Source organism: Bubalus kerabau, chromosome 22 (assembly GCF_029407905.1).
Source record: "Bubalus kerabau isolate K-KA32 ecotype Philippines breed swamp buffalo chromosome 22, PCC_UOA_SB_1v2, whole genome shotgun sequence".
NCBI classification, from domain to species: Eukaryota; Metazoa; Chordata; class Mammalia; order Artiodactyla; family Bovidae; genus Bubalus; species Bubalus kerabau.
Window position 1 is genome coordinate 29,175,388 of NC_073645.1, and position 21,645 is coordinate 29,197,032.

The following is a 21,645-nucleotide window of genomic DNA, read 5'->3' on the forward strand; positions in this document are numbered from 1 at the left end:
CAAAGACATGTTGTTATTGGTTAATAATCAGTCTGTGAAGGATAATATTTTCCATTTGCTTGACTTCAAAGGAATTTCCATATATTTTCTGTCAGAAACCTTAGTTTAAAAACTACCAATTTAATTCTGCCAAAAATTACTTTTTAGACTCAATTTACAGATTTTAAGGAATGAATTATAAGAAAATTTAGACATTCTGACAACCTGAGTTCAAATTCTGACTTTACTAAGTAGTCGCTTATACATTTTGGCTGAACCTTCTCAGGCTGTGATCTCATTTGTAGGATAAGAATAGTGATATCTTCTAACATGTGGGATTGTTGGAAGGGTTAAATAAGATGGTTGCTTAACATATTGGATGTGATGTCAAGTATGTATAATACATATTCAATAAAATTTAATTATTATCACCATAATGTTTAGTACTTACATGCCCAAGCACAAGATAGGGAGGGAGTGGCACAAAACATTGATGGGAGATTTGTGAAGCACATATGACTTTCTGAGTGTTGTGTTATATGTGACATTGCTGCCCTCCTGTGCTAATTTTGTGTTCCTAGGCACCCCACTCCAGTATTCTTGGCTGGAAGATCCCATGAACAGAGGAGCCTGGTGGGCTGCCGTTCATGGGGTCGCTTAAAGTCGGACACAACTGAGCGACTTCACTTTCACTTTTCACTTCCATGCATTGGAGAAGGAAATGGCAACCCACTCCAGTGTTCTTGCCTGGAGAATCCCAGGGACAGCGGAGCCTGATGGGCTGCCATCTATGGGGTCGCACAGAGTCGGACACGACTAAAGCGACTTAGCAGCAGCAGCAGGCAGTAGACAGAGGCTACATGATACCAAATGGTTTTCTAGATAGCCCAGAAAGATAAAGTTCTTGCTATGTTTGTACAAAATTTTAGGTAAAGGAAGAAGAACTTCCAGAGGGTCTATACTTAGAACTTTAGTTTGAAAGACAGTAACCAGGAGATGGTGAAGGACAGGGAAGCCTGGCGTGCTGCAGTTTATGGGGTCCCAAAGAGCTGGACACGACTGAGAGACAAAACAGCAACAAGAGCAAACATTTCAGAGACTGAAGGGAGTATTTAAGATAAAGAAAATAATTTGGGAAGAAAAATTAAAATGTTTTTAAAGGTGGGGTAGAATTTCCTTTGAACAACATGTAGAAAGTTCTTATGATGGTGAGTGATGAGACCTCAAACTGATAGTTTTCAGAAGGCACTGAATCTTTTTTTTAAGGACTTCTTAATCTTGAAACTAGAAGTTTGTAACTTTTGAGTACTTTTGCACATTTTGCCCATTTCCTGCCCCTGCTTCTGGAAACTACATGTCTGTTCTCTAAACGTTTGCTGATTTGTTTAGAGTCCACATATGAGATCTTACGGTGCTTATCTTTTTCTTTCTGGCTAATTTCACCTAGCATAATGTCCTCAAGGCCTACCTATATTCTTGCAAATGTTAGTATTTATTGCTGTTTTTTTTTTCTTGGCTGAGTAATATTTATGTACATTCACGTTTTCTTTAACCATTCATCTATCACTGGACACTTTGGTTCTATGTCTTCTCTATAGTGAATAATACTGCAATAAACATGGGGGTGCAGATACCCTCTTGGGATAGTGATTCCATTCCCTTTCTATAAATACCCGGAAGTGAACTACTGGACCACGTGGTACCACTGTTGTTTACATTTTTTAGGAACCTCAATAGTGTTTTCCATAGTTGATGTACCATTCCCACCAACAGTGCAGCAATATTCCCTTTTCTCCACATCCTTGCCAACACTTATTATTTCAAGTCATTTTGAGAAATGTTTGTTTAGGTCTTCTGCCCATTTTTTTTTGATTCTAAGAAGTGTGGGGTGATACCTCGTGTTTTCATTTGCATTTCCCTAATAACCAGTGGTGTTGAGCATCTTTTATTTTTTATCTTCTTTTTTTTTTAATTTTTATTTTATTTTTAAACTTTACAATATTGTATTAGTTTTGCCAAATATCGAAATGAATCCGCCACAGGTATACATGTGTTCCCCATCCTGAACCCTCTTCCCTCCTCCCTGCTCATACCCTCCCTCTGGGTCATCCCAGTGCACCAGCCCCAAGCATCCAGTATCGTTCATCGAACCTGGACTGGCGACTCGTTTCATACATGATATCATACATGTTTCAATGCCATTCTCCTAAATCTCCCCACCCTCTCCCTCTCCCACAGAGTCCATAAGACTGATCTGTACATCAGTGTCTCTTTTGCTGTCTCGTACACAGGGTTATTGTTACCATCTTTCTAAATTCCATATATATGTGTTAGTATACTGTATTGGTGTTTTTCTTTCTGGCTTACTTCACTCTGTATAATAGGCTCCAGTTTCATCCACCTCATTAGAAATGATTCAAATGTATTCTTTTTAATGGCTGAGTAATACTCCATTGTGTATATGTACCACAGCTTTCTTATCCATTCATCTGCTGATGGACATCTAGGTTGCTTCCATGTCCTGGCTATTATAAACAGTGCTGCGATGAACATTGGGGTACACGTGTCTCTTTCCCTTCTGGTTTCCTCAGTGTGTATGCCCAGCAGTGGGATTGCTGGATCATAAAGCAGTTCTATTTCCAGTTTTTTAAGGAATCTCCACACTGTTCTCCATAGTGGCTGTACTAGTTTGCATTCCCACCAACAGTGTAAGGGGGTTCCCTTTTCTCCACATCCTCTCCAGCATTTATTGCTTGTAGACTTTTGGATCACAGCCACTCTGACTGGCGTGAAATGGTACCTCATAGTGGTTTTGATTTGCATTTCTCTGATGATGAGTGATGTTGAACATCTTTTCATGTGTTTGTTAGCCATCTGTATGTCTTCTTTGGAGAAATGTCTATTTAGTTCTTTGGCCCATTTTTTGATTGGGTCATTTATTTTTCTGGAGTTGAGCTGTAGGAGTTGCTTGTATATTCTCGAGATTAGTTGTTTGTCAGTTGCTTCATTTGCTATTATTTTCTCCCATTCTGAAGGCTGCCTTTTCACCTTGCTAATAGTTTCCTTTGTTGTGCAGAAGCTTTTAAGTTTAATTAGGTCCCATTTGTTTATTTCTGCTTTTATTTCCAATATTCTGGGAGGTGGGTCATAGAGGATCCTGCTGTGATGTATGTCAGAGAGTGTTTTGCCTATGTTCTCTTCTAGGAGTTTTATAGTTTCTGGTCTTATGTTGAGATCTTTAATCCATTTTGAGTTTATTTTTGTGTATGGTGTTAGAAAGTATTCTAGTTTCATTCTTTTACAAGTGGTTGACCAGTTTTCCCAGCACCACTTGTTAAACAGATTGTCTTGAATCCATTGTATATTCTTACCTCCTTTGTCAAAGATAAGGTGTCCATATGTGCATGGATTTATCTTTGGGCTTTCTATTTTGTTCCATTGATCAATATTTCTGTCTTTGTGCCAGTACCATACTGTCTTGGTAACTGTGGCTTTGTAATAGAGCCTGAAGTCAGGTAGGTTGATTCCTCCAGTTCCATTCTTCTTTCTCAAGATTGCTTTGGCTATCGAGGTTTTTTGTATTTCCATACAAATTGTGAAATTATTTGTTCTAGCTCTGTGAAGAATACCGTTGGTAGCTTGATAGGGATTGCATTGAATCTATAAATTGCTTTGGGTAGTATACTCATTTTCACTATATTGATTCTTCCAATCCATGAACATGGTATATTTCTCCATCTATTAGTGTCCTCTTTGATTTCTTTCATCAGTGTTTTATAGTTTTCTATATATAGGTCTTTAGTTTCTTTAGGTAGATATATTCCTAAGTATTTTATTCTTTCCGTTGCAATGGTGAATGGAATTGTTTCCTTAATTTCTCTTTCTGTTTTCTCATTATTAGTGTATAGGAATGCAAGGGATTTCTGTGTGTTGATTTTATATCCTGCAACTTTACTATAGTCATTGATTAGCTCTAGTAATTTTCTGGTGGAGTCTTTAGGGTTTTCTATGTAGAGGATCATGTCATCTGCAAATAGTGAGGGTTTTACTTCTTCTTTTCCAATTTGGATTCCTTTTATTTCTTTTTCTGCTCTGATTGCTGTGGCCAAAACTTCCAAAACTATGTTGAATAGTAATGGTGAAAGTGGGCACCCTTGTCTTGTTCCTGACTTTAGAGGAAATGCTTTCAATTTTTCCCCATTGAGGATAATGTTTGCTGTGGGTTTGTCATATATAGCTTTTATTATATTGAGGTATGTTCCTTCTATTCCTGCTTTCTGGAGAGTTTTGATCATAAATGGATGTTGAATTTTGTCAAAGGCTTTCTCTGCATCTATTGAGATAATCATATGGTTTTTATTTTTCAATTTGTTAATGTGGTGTATTACATTGATTGATTTGCAGATATTGAAGAATCCTTGCATCCCTGGGATAAAGCCCACTTGGTCCTGGTGTATCATCTTTTAATGTGTTGTTGGATTCTGATTGCTAGAATTTTGTTAAGGATTTTTGCATCTATGTTCATCAGTGATATTGGCCTGTAGTTTTCTTTTTTTGTGGGATCTTTGTCAGGTTTGGGTATTAGGGTGATGGTGGCCTCATAGAATGAGTTTGGAAGTTTACCTTCCTCTGCAATTTTCTGGAAGAGTTTGAGCAAGATAAGTGTTAGCTCTTCTCTAAATTTTTGGTAGAATTCAGCTGTGAAGCCGTCTGGACCTGGGCTTTTGTTTGCTGGAAGATTTTTGATTACAGTTTCAATTTCCGTGCTTGTGATGGGTCTGTTAAGATTTTCTATTTCTTCCTGATCGAATTTTGGAAGGTTGTACTTTTCTAAGAATTTGTCCATTTCTTCCACGTTGTCCGTTTTATTGGCATATAATTGTTGATAGTAGTCTCTTATGATCCTTTGTATTTCTGTGTTGTCTGTTATGATCTCTCCATTTTCATTTCTAATTTTATTGATTTGATTTTTCTCCCTTTGTTTCTTGATGAGTCTGGCTAATGGTTTGTCAATTTTATTTATCCTTTCAAAGAACCAGCTTTTGGCTTTGTTGATTTTTGCTATGGTCTCTTTTGTTTCTTTTGCATTTATTTCTACCCCAATTTTTAATATTTCTTTCCTTCTATTTTTGATCTCTTCTGTGATTTGTTGGTTATACAGCAGTGTGTTGTTCAGCCTCCATATGTTGGATTTTTTAATAGTTTTTCTCCTGTAATTGAGATCTAATCTTCTGCATTGTGGTCAGAAAAGATGCTTGGAATGATTTCTATTTTTTTGAATTTACCAAGGCTAGCTTTATGGCCCAGGATGTGATCTATCCTGGAGAAGGTTCCATGTGCGCTTGAGAAAAAGGTGAAATTCATTGTTTTGGGATGAAATGTCCTATAGATATCAATTAGGTCTAACTGGTCTATTGTATCGTTTAAAGTTTGTATTTCCTTGTTAATTTTCTGTTTAGTTGATCTATCCATAGGTGTGAGTGGGGTATTAAAGTCTCCCACTATTATTGTGTTATTGTTAATTTCTCCTTTCATACTTGTTAGTGTTTGTCTTACATATTGCAGCTCTCCCGTGTTGGGTGCATATATATTTATAATTGTTATATCTTCTTCTTGGATTGATCCTTTGATCATTATGTAGTGACCATCTTTGTCTCTTTTCACAGCCTTTGTTTTAAAGTCTATTTTATCTGATATGAGTATTGCTACTCCTGCTTTCTTTTGGTCCCTATTTGCATGGAAAATCTTTTTCCAGCCCTTCACTTTCAGTCTGTATGTGTGCCCTGTTTTGAGGTGGGTCTCTTGTAGACAACATATGTAGGGGTCTTGTTTTTGTATCCATTCAGCCAGTCTTTGTCTTTTGGTTGGGGCATTCAACCCATTTACGTTTAAGGTAATTACTGATAAGTATGATCCCCTTGCCATTTACTTTATTGTTTTGGGTTCGAATTTATACACCATTTTTGTGTTTCCTGTCTAGAGAATATCCTTTAGTATTTGTGGAGAGCTGGTTTGGTGGTGCTGAATTCTCTCAGCTTTTGCTTGTCTGAAAAGCTTTTGATTTCTCCTTCATATTTGAATGAGATCCTTGCTGGGTACAATAATCTGGGCTGTAGGCTATTTTCTTTCATCATTTTAAGTATGTCTTGCCATTCCTTCCAGGCTTGAAGCATTTCTATTGAAAGATCAGCTGTTATCCTTATGGGAATTCCCTTGTGCATTATTTGTTGTTTTTCCCTTGCTGCTTTTAATATTTGTTCTTTGTGTTTGATCTGTGTTAATTTGATTAATATGTGTCTTGGGGTGTTTCGCCTTGGGTTTATCCTGTTTGGGACTCTCTGGGTTTCTTGGACTTGGGTGATTATTTCCTTCCCCATTTTAGGGAAGTTTTCAACTATTATCTCCTCAAGTATTTTCTCATGGTCTTTCTTTTTGTCTTCTTCTTCTGGGACCCCTATGATTAGAATATTGTAGCGTTTAATATTGTCCTGGAGGTCTCTGAGATTGTCCTCATTTCTTTTAATTCGTTTTTCTATTATACTCTCTGATTCATTTATTTCTACCATTCTATCTTCTAATTCACTAATCCTATCTTCTGCCTCTGTTATTCTACTATTTGTTGCCTCCAGAGTGTTTTTAATTTCATTTATTGCATTATTCATTATATATTGACTCTATTTTATTTCTTCTAGGTCCTTGTTAAACCTTTCTTGCATCTTCTCAATCTTTGTCTCCAGGCTATTTATCTGTGATTCCATTTTGATTTCAAGATTTTGGATCAATTTCACTATCATTATTCGGAATTCTTTATCAGATAGATTCCCTATCTCTTCCTCTTTTGTTTGGTTTGGTGGGCTTTTATCCTGTACCTTTATCTGCTGGGTATCCCTCTGTCTCTTCATCTTGTTTAAATTGCTGAGTTTGGGGTGTCCTTTCTGTATTCTGGCAGTTTGTGGAGTTCTCTTTATTGTGGCATTTCCTCACTCTGGGCGGGTTTGTACAGGTGGCTTGTCAAGGTTTCTTGGTTAGGGAAGCTTGTGTCAGTGTTCTGGTGGGTGGAGCTGTATTTCTTCTCTCTGGAGTGCAATGAAATGTCCAGTAATGAGTTATGGGATGTCTATGGTTTTGGGGTGACTTTAGGCTGCCTGTATCTTGGAGCTCAGGGCTGTGTTTGTTGTTGCTGGAGAATTTGCTTGGTATGTCTTGCCCTGAAACTTGTTGGCCCTTGTGTGGTGCTTGGTTTCAGTGTAGATATGGAGGCATTTGATGAGTTCCTGTCAATTAATATTCCCTGGAGTCAGAAGCTCCCTGGAGTCAGGGTTTGGACTTAAGCCTCCTGCTTCCTGTTATCGGTCTTATTTTTACAGTAGTTTCAAAGCTTCTCCTTCTATACTGCACCATTGATAAAACATCTACATTAAAGATGAAAAGTTTCTCTACCGTGAGGGTCACCCAGAGAGGTTCACAGCATTACATGGAGAAGAAAAGAGGGAGGAGGGAGTTAGAGGTGACCCGAATGAGATGAGGTGGGATCAATAGAGGAGAGAGTGGGCTAGCCAGTAATCTCTTCTTTATGTGCACTCCACAACTGGACCGCTCAGAGTTATTCACGGAGTTATACAGAGAAGAGAAGAAGGAGGAAGGTGACAGAGGTGGCCAGGAGGATAAAAGGGGAGAATGAAAAGGAGGGAGACAGATCCAGCCAGTAATCAGTTCCCTAAGTGTTCTCCACCGTCTGGAACACACAGAAATTCACAGAGTTGGGTAGAGTAGAGAGGGCTTAGGGAGGCGACACAGGCGACCTGGTGGAGAAAAAGGAGAGTCCAAAAGGAGAGAGAGCAGTCAAGCCAGTAATCTCACTCCCTAGTGAAAAATGGGTACTGAAGATTGGGTTCTTAAAGGTACAAAATTGGTAACAAATACATAAAAGCAAAAATTAAAAATCTAGAGTAGACTTTGGAATTTTAAAAATATGATGTTAAAGAAAAGAAGAAGGAAAAGAAAGAGAGAAAAAACGAACAAACAAAAACAAACAAGGTCGCGAAAATTATAAAGAAAATATAGGTACAAAATTGATACCTAATACCAAAAAGCAAAAGTTAAAAATCTAGAGTAGAGTTTGGAATTTCAAAAATACAATGTTAAAAAAAGAGGAAGAAGAAAGAGAGAGAAAAAAAAACAAACAAGTACAAACAAAATCACATAAATTATAAAGAAAATACAGGTACAAAATTGATAACAAATACCAAAAAGCATAAATTAAAAATCTAGAGTACAGTTTGGAATTTCAGATATACAATGTTATTTAAAAGAAGAGAAAGAAACAGAGAAAAAGAAAAAGAAAAATTAAAAAAGGGTCACAGAAATTATTAAAAAAAAAAAACTATAGGTACAAAATTGATAACAAATACCAAAAGTTAAAATTAAAAATCTAGAGTAGAGTTTGGAATTTCAAAAATACAATGTTAAAGAAAAGAAGGGAAAAAAAAAAGAAAAAAAAGTCAAAAAAATTATAAAAATATATATATGAAGTTTGCTTTAAAAAAAAAATAATAGGGTCTTCTCTCTCTTTTTTTTTTCAAAGTAATCAGTTATAAAAGTGAAAATTAAAGGAATAATAGAGGACTTAAATTTTTTTTTAAATTAAAAAAAAAGAAAGAATGAATGATGGTAAAAATAGTAAAAATATATCTAGGACTTCCTCCAGTTTTGTTGTGAGTATTGTGGGTTCAGTTCATTTTTGGCTAGTTCCTTGGTCCAACTTATATTTCTCAAGATCTATAGGCCCCTTCCTATGTAGTTGGTAGTAACCACAGGGTTTTAATCTATTGCCTGTAGCTTCCAAGGCGGTTCCCTCTGTTATAGCTTCTTCTGTTTGCTGGTCTCTTCAGTGTCTGGTTTCCGTCCTGACACAAAGGGGACGATGGAGGACACTTTTTTTTTTTTTTTTTTTTTAGGCTCACTTGTTCAGTCGCACTGTGGGGAGGTAGGGAGGGATGCTGCAAACAAATAACACTGGCGTGTGCTCGCAGTGCCTCAGCCACACTGGGTCTGCCCCCGCTCACGGCGCATGTAGCCTCCCTGCCCACGCTGCTCAGGCTCTAGGTTGCTCCGCCGGGAACAATCTGAGGCCAGCCCTGGGCTGCCTGCACTTCCCAAGTCCAAGCCGCTCAGGTTCAGGCACTCGGGTAGTCCTCAGAGGTGCAGACTCTAGGTTGGGCCTGCGTTTTGTGCCCTTCCCAGATCCGAGCAGCTCAGGTGATGAGGTGTTTGGCAAGCGCAATTGCTGTGACTTATCACCTCCCTGCCGGTCGGTTATCTAGGTATGCAGCCAGCGCACCTTCTCAGGCAGATGTTGACCGTCCAGACCCCCAAGAAGTTTTAGTTAGCAAATAAGCCTGCTTACAGTTTTATAGATAATGTCTCTCTGGGGCTGCGATTGCCCCCTTCCGGCTCTGGCTGCCTGTCACCGGAGGGGGATGGTCTGCCGCCGGCTATCTCTGTTCAGTCCTTTGTTCCGTGTGCGGGCCTGGCAGTGTCTTAGGTTAGGGCTGGCTTTTCGCGTGGTAGATATCCCACAGTCTGGTTTGCTAGCCCAAATTATTTCGCTCAGATAGCGCTTGGGGTTTTCAGGCCAGATCTTTGCGATGCAGCCTGCGCTGCGCCTCCCTGCCCAGCCCCCACTTGCTAATGGCGGTTGCAGGCGTCTGCGCTGCTTCTCCACTGGGTGAGTTACCGTAGGGCTCGCAATGTGCGGGTTTTAATTGTTTATTTATTTTTCCTCCCTGTTATGTTGCCCTCTGTGCTTCCAAGGCTCAGCACAGATTTGGCAGTGAGAAGGTTTCCTGGTGTTTGGAAACTTCTCTCTTTTTAAGACTCCCTTCCTGGGACGGAACTCTGTCCCTCCCTCTTTTGTCTCTTTTTTTGTCTTTTATATTTTTTTCCTACCTCCTTTCGAAGACTTGGGTTGCTTTTCTGGGTGCCTGATGTCCTCTGCCGGTATTCAGAAGTTGTTTTGTGGAATTGACTCCGCGTTTAAATGTTCTTTTGATGAATTTGTGGGGGAGAAAGTGTTCTCCCCATCCTACTCCTCCACCATCTTAGCTCCTCGAGCATCTTTTTTGTTTCCCGTGGAAAAGCATTTTATTTTAAATATAGCCGTGTATACATTTCAATCCCAAACTCCCACCCCCCAGCCTGCACACTCCCCACTTTGGTAGCTGTAAGTTCATATTCTAAGTCTGTGAGTCTGTTTGTAAAGAAATTTGTTTGTATTATTTTTTTACATTCCATGTATAAGTGATATCATGCTATTTGTCCCTGTCTGACTTACTTCACTTACTATGATAATCTCGGGTCCATCCGTGTTATTGCAAATAGCATTGTTTCATTCTTTTTAATGGTTGAGTAATACTCTGTTGTATATATGTACTACATTTTTCATTCATCTATCCGTGGACATTCAGGTTAGTTCCATGTCTTGGCTATTGTAAATAGTGCTGCAGTGAACACTGGGGTACATGAATCCTTTCAAACTATGTTTTTCTCCAAATATATGTCCGTGAGTATGATTGCTGGATCATATGGTAGTTCTACTTTTAGTTTTTCTTTTAAGGAAACTCAATACTGTTCTCCATAGTAATTGTACCAATTTACATTCCCACCTACAACTTAGGAGGATTCCCCTTTCTCCATACCCTCTCCAGCATTTAATTTTTGCAAAATTTTTGAAGATTGCCATTCTTATTGGTGTCAGGTGATACCTCAATGTTGTTTTGATTTGCATTTCTCTCACAATGAGCAATGTTGAGGATCTTTTCAGGTGACTCTTGTCAGTTTGTCTCCTTGGTGAAATGTCTCTCTAGGTCTTCCACCCATTTTTGATTTGGTTGTTCGGTTTTTTTGATATTGAGCTGCATGAGCTCCTTGTATATTTTTTAGACTAATCCTCTGTCAGTTGCATCATTTACAAACACTTTCTCTCATTCTATGTATTGCCCTTTCATTTTGTTTATTATTTACTTTGCTGTCCTCAAGCTTCTGAGGTTAATTAGACCCCATTTTTTTTGTTTGTTTCTGTATCCATTACTCTGGGAGATAAGTCAGAAAAGATGCTATTATGATATATGTCAGAGAGTATTCTGTCTGTTTTCCACTAAAACACAGTATCATAGTTTTATAGTATCTGGTCATATACTTAGGTCTTTAATCCATTTTGAATTTACTTTTGTGTACGGTGTTAAAGAACATTCTAATTTAATTTGTTTACATATAGCTGTCCAGTTTGCTCAGCACCATTTATTAAAGAGACCGTCTTTCCTCAATTTCATAGTTCTGCCTCCTTTGTCAGATTAATTGCACTTGTTGGTCACTTATATATCTTCTTTGGAATAACACATATCCAGATCCTCTGCCCATTTTTAATGGGATCGTTTGTTTGCTTGTTTGTTTTTGCATTAAGCGGTGTGAGTTTAGAAGGCACTGAATCTTTCACTATGGGTGTGCACGTCCATTAATGATGACCGAGGGGTCCTTGATTAGCCTGGAGCGCTATACAGTGCCCTCACTAGCTATAAGCAGGTGAGATTTCAGAGGTCAGTAGATCAGCAGGAAAAATTCTAGTCCATACACACTTGAGGTAATCTGCTCTTAAAATAATGCTGGTCTGAACTAGGAGCTGAACATAGATTAAATCTAGAGACATTAAAATGTGTAAAAGAAAAAAAAATCCGTCAATAAGGGTCTTGTAAAATTCATGTGGTTATTATAAAAAGAAACACTAGTCAGTCATTAAAAATAGCAAGAGAATTCCATCTATATTCATCATTTACTATTAAGAGAAGAAAAGCAATGTGCAAAATAGTATGTATCACATGAAACCATTAGGATAAAGACCATTATATAAACATTTTAAAAATTACTTATGGGAATAGAGATAAGGAAAGAGCTGTTTTTTATAATGATGTGCTACTCAATATTTTTAATAGAAAACATTATTTTAACCATAACATTTAAATGTTAAACAATAATAAGGTTTGTAAATTAGATCATCAGTTAGAACATAAATATCCAACTACCCTAGAAGGCTAAGTAATTTGCATATGGCATGATCTCAATAATTACTTGTTTGAATAAATGACTAAAATAAGAGGCAATACATCCATATAATTCTGAAATAATGGATCAAATTTTTAAATTACTCTGAATCATGGGAACTGAGAATTGATCTTCTATGATTCCCCATAAATTATGAAAACAGATTGTAGTCATTACCTCATTTTTCTTTCCACCTGTAAAGTGGCACTTGCTATTCTTTTGAACACATGTTAGAGAAAAATGCTGTCTTTGATAAAATGATATTGAAGGTTTGCCTACTCTAAAGTTGTCATGTATAGCTGTTTAAGTATAAGATTTGAGAACTGGTATTCTGTTATTCAATCTGCTATTTAATGGTGTATTTAATGGTGTGATTGAAGTCATAAACCAAGAGCTGCCATAGTAAATGTACTGCTCTGAGGCCTCATACCCAGGCATGGACTTGTTACACTGCAGTAAACCCACGTCCCTCCGGGGTACCAATGCAGAAAATCTGCAAAACAGGTGCCTTTTGTTTTTTACACATTCATGTTATTACAGCAGGAGAACAGAATTGTAATTCTTTCAGTATATTTTGCTTTACTGAATACCAATGTCTCTGAAGCTACAGCTATAAAAAATTACATAATTAAAGATGAAATTTTTATGATTTCTATTACATATATCTGAACGTGAGGACAGGTATCCTTATTGTAAGTTCTGCAGACATACTCCTGGCACCAAGGCTGTAGTAATGTACACCATGCCTGTTGCCAAGAGTCCCTCAAATACGTTCTTGAAAATTAATCCTTTGACCACCACCCACCACATTTACTAAAAGTCATTTTCTTTTTGTCAGTATTCAGAATGATGGGTCTTCCCAAACCTTATCAGTCAACCTTCTTAAAATGTCTGGAGGGAAATTCTAGTGTACCAAAATCCAAGTTTAAAAATCCTTAAAGAGAACACCAGATTGAATCTATCACAGAATTATAAAACAAAACCATTTTTTCCCTCAAGGAAAAAAAAAGAAAGAAATCAGAAGCAGCCAGCTAAATTAAATGCATTGTTTTCCCCATCTGTCCCCTGCCTGCAGGAGAAAGTGAAATGGACTCTTGGAGAAAGTGGCTTGCTTTCTTATCTGCTGTAATACAAACAAGCAGTTGTGAGTTAATGCAGTCCATTCATTTGTCAGTAAGCACAGAATGAATATCTAAGAAAAGACCTTGTACTCTTGAAGTTTACTGTCAGGCAGCCAGGAAAGCCATCGATACACATAAGTAAGACATAAGTAAGACAGAGTTGTCACTGAGAACTCTTCTACAAATTTAAGAGAAAAGACTTTATCCTTTTCCTTATTGTCATCATCGCCGCCAGTCATTCTCATCATCACGTCATTATCCTCCTCATCATCTTCCCCGTCACTGTTGTTATCATCACTTTTGTCATCTTCACTACTTTTGTTACTATTATTCCCTCCTCTCTGTCTTCAGTAACCCCTTTTGTTTAGGGTTTTAAAGACACGGTCTTTGAAATCTCAACAAAGTAGGTATTACTGTTATCACTTTAAAGATAAAATAATAAAACTGAAGCAGAGCAGGTTGAATAATTTGTCTAAGTCCACACAGAAAATTAAGTACCAGAGCCAGGCCTTCTGACAGCAAAATAGTATTATATCTTGAGCTATTCAAATCCCTTTGAGAAAACTCCTAATTGGAATTGACCCTTCAGAACCAGAACTGTACATCAGCGTGTCTTTTGGCAAGATAGAGGAAAAGACGCCACCTTGAAAACCCTCCCTACGTGGGTGTCTTTTTCCTTCCCTCTGATCTGCTGCCCACCTCCACAACGTTTACGTGGAAATCAAATCTTGATCCATACCTTGTGGCACAGACTGCAATTGCAATCGTCCCGTCTACTCGACCACTGGCTGCAGTGCAGAGAGACTTATTTAGGAGTTTTTCACCTAACTGCCTTTAGTTCTGCAACTAGAGTCCAGAACTTCTGGGATTATAGTTCAGCTCTGCCATGAAATCTGTGAAAGGTATAATGTCCTTTATTGGAGCTTCAAATTCTCTCTCTGTAATTGATGTGTATGTATTGATATGTAATTGATGTGTATGTATGCCTGTGTGTGTGTGTATACACATAATTAGGCCAGTATTATCATTTTTAATTATTTTTCAGAGTTCAGATTATAAATGCTACCAAATTAAAAAAAAACACTTCACATGATAAAAGTAGATTTACTTCACAAGTGAATTAACTGCTCAAGAAACATTTACGTTCTCCCCCACCGTTAATTATAACACTAAAATGGAAAGACATCAGCCATGGTACCATCTTCTAAAAGCAACTATTGCTAAAGTTTTATAGATCTTTTTTCTTCTCTGTATAAATTTTTATGTAATACTGGATATACTATATATATAATTTTACAGTTTTTTTCACTTGATGGAACAGTATAAACCATTACTGTGATTTTACCATCTCTGTAGCATCCTAGATCACTGGTAGCATAATAATAATTTCATGTAAATTGAGGAGTCTTTTTTTTTAATGTAAGTGATCACTAGATACAGTTATTTAGGCCATTTTCAGTTTTTCATTGAAGTGCTGCTGTGAACATCTTAATATGTAGGTGCTGTTGGAAATATTTTATGATCCAAAGTATAGAAAGTCTTTCAAAGCTTTTCCAAAACACATTCACATTTCACTGGATCATTTAAGTAACAGTTATCAGGAATGTGACTGTGGTTGACTCTGTCTGTGAAAAATATAGGCCACGATCTCAGAGCTAATTAATAGCAGAACCTGGCACTCAAACCTGGGCTTTCTGAGAAAGTCATACTGATGATGTTCTTGCTTTCTGCTCTCCCTGAGGATCCGCATTCCCTTCACTGGTAACAGTAAAATCAGTGACTCTAGGTTCTAGCCATCTCTGGAGTTCCACCTCCAGATTTCTAACTGCCTAGAATATATTTTTTCTATAGATGTTCATATAGAATTGCAAATTCTGTCCTTCTACAACTGAACTATCTTCTATTTCTCTTTTGGTTTTCCCTGTGCCATTATTCCTAGCCCCAGATAGATCTCTCCATCTTTCTCACAATATATCAGCTTAAACCCAGAAGATTAATTTCCTGAATACTTTCTTAAAAATATGGTCTTCTATTCTCAATGCTAGGATTCAGGACAGCATCTTTTCCCGGCTAGATGACTAAAACAAAACATTAAAAAACCTCTTTAGATAAAAACCAATAAACCAGAGCAAAACAAGGACCATGTTATATGTTATAATCTGTCATACTTTCTCTTTGAGATTTTTTTCCTTTGTGTTAAATATTTTTATTTATTTGTAACTTTGATAAATATCCCACTTTATATTTTATTGATGTTTAAAATTAATTTCTTTATAGCTTACTGATTAGTTTTATTTTTTTTAATTTTATTTTATTTTTAAACTTTACAATATTGTATTGGTTTTGCCAAATATCGAAATGAATCTGCCACAGGTATACATGTGTTCCCCATCCTGAACCCTCCTCCCTTCCCATAACATCCCTCTGGGTCGTCCCAGTGCACCAGCCCCAAACATCCAGTATCGTGCATCGAACCTGGACTGGCGACTCGTTTCATATATGATAGTATACGTATTTCAATGCCATTCTCCCAAATCATCCCACCCTCTCCCTCTCCCACAGAGTCCAAAAAACAGTTCTATACATCAGTGTCTCTTTTGCTGTCTCGTATACAGGGTTATTGTTACCATCTTTCTAAATTCCATATACATGCGTTAGTATACTGTATTGGTGTTTTTCTTTCTGGCTTACTTCACTCTGTATAATAGGCTCCAGTTTCATCCACCTCATTAGAACTGATTTTAACCCTCCTTTATATTATCACTTTGGTGATAGGTTCTCTCATGTGCAGAAGCTTTTTAGTGTAATGTCTCATCTGTTTATTTCTGAATTTGTTTCCTTGCCTTTGGAGTCAAATTAAAAAAAAATAATCATTGAGGCCAATGTTCAGGATGTTATCTCCTATGTATTCTTGTAGGAATTGTATAATTTCAGATCTTATATTCAAATCTTCAATTCACTTTGAGTTCATTTGTTTGTATGGTATAAATTAGTAGTCTAGTTTTATTCTTTTGCATATAGTTGAATAATTTTCCTAATACCATGTATTGAAAATACTGTCCTTTCTCCACTGTATGTTCTTAGCCATTTTGTCACTGATAGATAAGGATTATAACTTTGGTCCCCTGAACCTGCACTCTCTACTTTAATATTGTGACAATATGTCCACCTTCTGTTTGTACTTGTGGTCAGAGAAATCAGACTATATGTAAATAAATAAATGAATTTATACCCTCTGGAGAACTTTCACATCAATCTTCTCCACCACTTTTAAATTGTGCGTTAGATCATATGCCTTCATCCATTATATGTAATGACCAAAATCATGTCTTTCTCAGAAGTTCTACGATTGCACAATTATTTATCTCTATCTCTTAAAGAGCAAATAATTCTTTCTCCTTTAAATTTCCTTTGTCATCAAATTACAATGGTCCCATTGTTGTTTATAAATAATCCATGAATGAACTTCACATGAAATCTGACTCCTGACCCTCTCTGTAATTCCATGCTCATTGTGGAAGAAATGCTTGGCTAGTAACTTCCACTATTAATTTTGTTGTTTTACTTCTTTGCATAGAAAATATTCTGACCAATTTTAACATTTTGAATAGAAGTAATTTTCTCTGACTATATTCTTGGTTAAAGACTGGGAGAAATTTGATAATCAGATCAGATCAGATCAGTCGCTCAGTTGTGTCTGACTCTTTGCGACCCCATGAATCGCAGCACGCCAGGCCACATGGTAAAAACTTGTGCTATATTTCTTTTTTTATTAAAACAAAATATATTTCCATTTGGTATAAGAATGTTGGATTTCACTCTCCAAAACAAATAACAAAAAGAACTTGAATAGTTTTTCATTTTATTTTATTTTTAAAAATTGGCATAAATGAAGTTATAGTAAAAAGGTATAAAATGTTCTTAGGAGTTCTCTTGCTGTACCGAAGTGTCTACTAATTGTTGTTCTTATACCAGCTCATCACTTCCTGTCAAAGGTTAAAAAATAATTGTTTGGGCACTGAATAAACCAATAAGAAACACAAGTAAAGGAAAAAGAAACAATATTGAAATGTCTAAATCCTATGTTATTTCTAAAGGTTAGGAAAGAATTCATATTTTCTTTTTAAATGTCAGTTTAATCTGAATGGCAGTGAACCTCGAATAACATTTGAATTTAATGTAGAGCTTTTAAAAATGAAGCTATTGCCTACCTAACTGCCTCTTTTGCTTTTGGGTGAGCATCACATTTGGCTTTCGGCTGATGGGTAGCTAAAGTATCATTTACATTTGAAAGTATAAACATAATAGTTGGCAGTTATTAAAAGAGAAGAAAGAAGCTTTATTGTTGACCAGTGATCATTCTGGGATTTCTGAGGCTCAAAGGGCTGGGTAATGAATGGAGTTATGCAGTTCATCTGTTGTTTTTCAGTCCCTAAGTCATGTCCGACTCTTTGTGATTCCATGGGCTGCAGCACGCCAGGGTTCCCTGTCCTTCACTATCTCCCAGAGTTTGCTCAAAGTCATGTCCATTGAGTCAATAATGCCATCCAACCATCTCATTCTTTGTCACCTACATCTCCTGCTCAGTCTTTCCCAGCATCAGAGTCTTTTCCTGTGAGTCAGCTCTTTGAGTTAAGTGGCCAAAGTATTGGAGCTTCAGCTTCAGCATCAGTCCTTCCAATGAATATTCAGGACTGATTTCCTTTAGGATTGATAGGTTTGATCTGTTTGCTGTCCAAGGGACTCTCAAGAATCTTTTCCAGCACCACAGGTGGAAAGCATTGATTCTTTGGCGCTCAGCCTTCTTTATGGTCACATCCACATATGACTACTGGAAAAACCATAGCTTTGACTATATAGACCTCAGTTGTTCTAGACATTTTGAGTGCTAACATTCTGGAAAGAGAATTGTACAATATACATATATTAAAAATTCTAAAATTTGAAAGACCATAAACTTCAAAAATGCATACACTGCCAGACAAGCAGTCTTTCTAACACATATTTTAAAACAAAAAGTGCAAATGAAATTAAATTATTTGAACTTGGAGTTAATAAAAATTTCTTGCCTAAATGAATCAGCAGCTCTTTGTATATATCAGAAAACAGTCCTTTAAAACAGTTCCTTTAACTGCCTTTGCTCTAAGTTTCAAATAGAATGTCCATAGTTTATATATCTGGCATTGGATAAAAAGTGGAAAAAGAGTTATAAAGGAAAAAAAACTATAAAGTACATTGATATTAAACTTATCCTCAAGATTTTGATTATCTTTCAGTCTGATTTCCTTATCAGTACAGATAGAAAATGTATAGGGTCTTCTTCAGGCTCTATAAAGAAAGCTAAACACTCAGTAAGAACATAATCGTTGACTCTATCCATGCAAAGATGCTAGAATAAATAGCCACTTCACACTCTCCTATTATTACACAGTCAAAATCTCCAAACTGTCTTAAGTCAGTTCTTCCTAACTGCACATTCAGAGAAGAATAAGAGTTACATGATAAGGCATTATGTTATCACAGTCAAATTTTATCGGAAGTAGATTGCTGGGAGAAATATCAATAACCTCAGATATGCAGATGACACCACCCTTATGACAGAAAGTGAAGAGGAACTCAAAAGCCTCTTTAGGAAAGTGAAAGTGGAGAGTGAAAAAGTTGGCTTAAAGCTCAACATTCAGAAAACAAAGATCATGGCATCCGGTCCCACCACTTCATGGGAAATAGATGGGGAAACAGTGGAAACAGTGTCAGACTTTATTTTTCTGGGCTCCAAAATCACTACAGATGGTGACTGCAGCCATGAAATTAAAAGACACTTACTCCTTGGAAGGAAAGTTATGACCAACCTAGATAGCATATTCAAAAGCAGAGACATTAAGTTTCGTCTAGTCAAGGCTATGGTTTTTCCTGTGGTCATGTATGGATGTGAGAGTTGGACTGTGAAGAAGGCTGAGCGCTGAAGAATTGATGCTTTTGAACTGTGGTGTTGGAGAAGACTTTTGAGAGTCCCTTGGACTGCAAGGAGATCCAACCAGTCCATTCTGAAGGAGCTCAGCCCTGGGTGTTCTTTGGAAGGAATAATGCTAAAGCTGAAACTCCAATACTTTGGCCACCTCATGTGAAGAATTGACTTGTTGGAAAAGACTCTGATGCTGGGAGGGATTGGGGGCAGGAGGAGAAGTGGAGGACAGAGAATGAGATGGCTGGAGGGCATCACTGACTCAACGTGAGTTTGAGTGAACTCCGGGAGTTGGTGATGGACAGGGAGGCCTGGCGTGCTGTGATTCATAGGGTTGCAGAGAGTTGGACACGACTGAGCGACTGATCTGATCTGAAGTTATCAAGATGACTTTCACACTTTATTAGATATTTATCAATGACAAATATGCATTGCTGATAGATTCTTAAATGGAGCCAACACATCTTTCATTCTTATATCTTTTGATATTATCCTATCTAATCAATGGCCTGACTTCTCTGGGTACTAATGCATTAATAACATACCGATATGATTATATTATATGGTTTTCTTTTCTTCCTCTGACTATTCCAAATTCCAAATCCTACTTTCTTCCCTATTCCACAAGAAGAAAAATACACTGTGGCTTGTCTTAGTCTGGTCTGCTCTTTGGAATATTTGAGTTTTCCTAGCATGCTTGCAATAGGAACAGATCTATGAGTTTGGGTTGGAATTGATAGCCAAGTGGCTGTAACTTTTCTTCCTGAAATATCAACTGCCTGTCATCTAGTTTGCATGACTCTGCTTGTCATGGTTACTTTTCTAGCAAGCCTGCTATCAAGAAACTGTTTCTGGTCATCTGTCCTGAGTAAAGAAACCTAAGCTCAGAACAAAATTAGGCTCATAATGGATCTCCACTGTCTGAATCTTTGTATAAACTGGTATTCAAATTACTTAGAGTTTAGATGTTTCACTTGAGCTAGTGCTGGCAGAAAGCCATCTATGGCCTGTTCCTCCTTTCTGGCTTTTGCCTGTCCATATAGATTTACTGGCTATTCTATTCCAGCAGAATTTTCATAAATAATTTGTAGCAAATAATCTAGTACTTGTTTACTCTGGAATACAACGCTGTTTTGATTGCTTGTCCAGCTACCAAAGTTTTTGTGGTGTTTAACGGTGTCATGAGCTAGAATCTCACCAGCCTGCTCTTATGGCTCAGTCCCAGGTGAATGTAATTCCAATGATTTGAGAATTTTTCTTGGGGATATAGCTCTTAGTGAATTGATCTATCAGTCTTTAAAGATTAATAAGCTGTTTTAAATCCTTAAGCCTCTAAAGGTAATTGAGATTTTTTTTTTAGCTTTGTACAAATCTACTGTCCATGTTACAATGTACTATTCAAACAAGAAGCTGATGTAATTAAAATAAAATGATTTCAATTAAAATATAAACCATCAGTCCTTTTAAGGCCATATAGGTAGACTGGTACTGAGAAAAATCCTACACTGACAATTTCAAGAGATTTGAGTTTTATGGCTCTTCTGTCACCAATTACCCTTTAAAAAGTTCTTCAAAACAAGGAACAAAAGGCCTAAGGAATTAAACTTTCCCCCAAATCATGAAGTAGGTATTTAGGTAATACATAGAATTAACATGGTGACCTGGAAAGAACACAGGTCTTAAAACTAATTGTAAGCATCTATCAACTTATGTTAGGTCTGTTTGCCCTCAGAACATGAGTAAATTGTCCCTGATTCCTCTGCTTTGGACAATATCTTGTTCAAGCTAGCTTAAGCTTCTGGCAGCCGTCCTTTTGTGGTTCCATCTTCTACTCAGTAACTTCAGTCTGTTAGTTGGTCAGTCATGCCTGACTCTTTGCAATCCCTTGGACTGCAGCATGCCAGGCTTCTCTGTCCATCACCAACTCCCAGAGTTAACTCAAACTCATGTCCATCAAGTTAGTGATGCCATCCAACCATCTCATCCTCTGGTGTCCCCTTCTCCTGCCTACAAATTTTCCCAGCATCCAGGTCTTTTCCAGTGAGTCAGATCTTCCCATCAGGTGGCCAAAGTATTGGAGCTTCAGCTTCAGCATCAGTCCTGCCAATGAATATTCAGGACTGATTTCCTTTAGGATTGATAGGTTTGATCTCCTTGCAGTCCAAGGGACTCTCAAGAATCTTCTCCAACACTACAGTTTAAAGGCATCAATTCTTTGGCACTCAGCTTTCTTTATGGTCCAATTCTCACATCCATACATGACTGCTGGAAAAACCATAACTTTGACCTCAGTAACTTAGGTAAACCCTATCTCCTTCCTTTATCCTTTTAGCCTAGGAGTGAGAGTGACTTCCTGTTACTGCCAGCCTCTAGACTTCCTCACTGCCCTCTGACTAACCATTTGTTATGTGTGTAATCCATTTCTTGTGTTAAAAATTATCCCCACCTCTGTTTTCCTAGTAGAACCATGCCCGATACACTAACTGC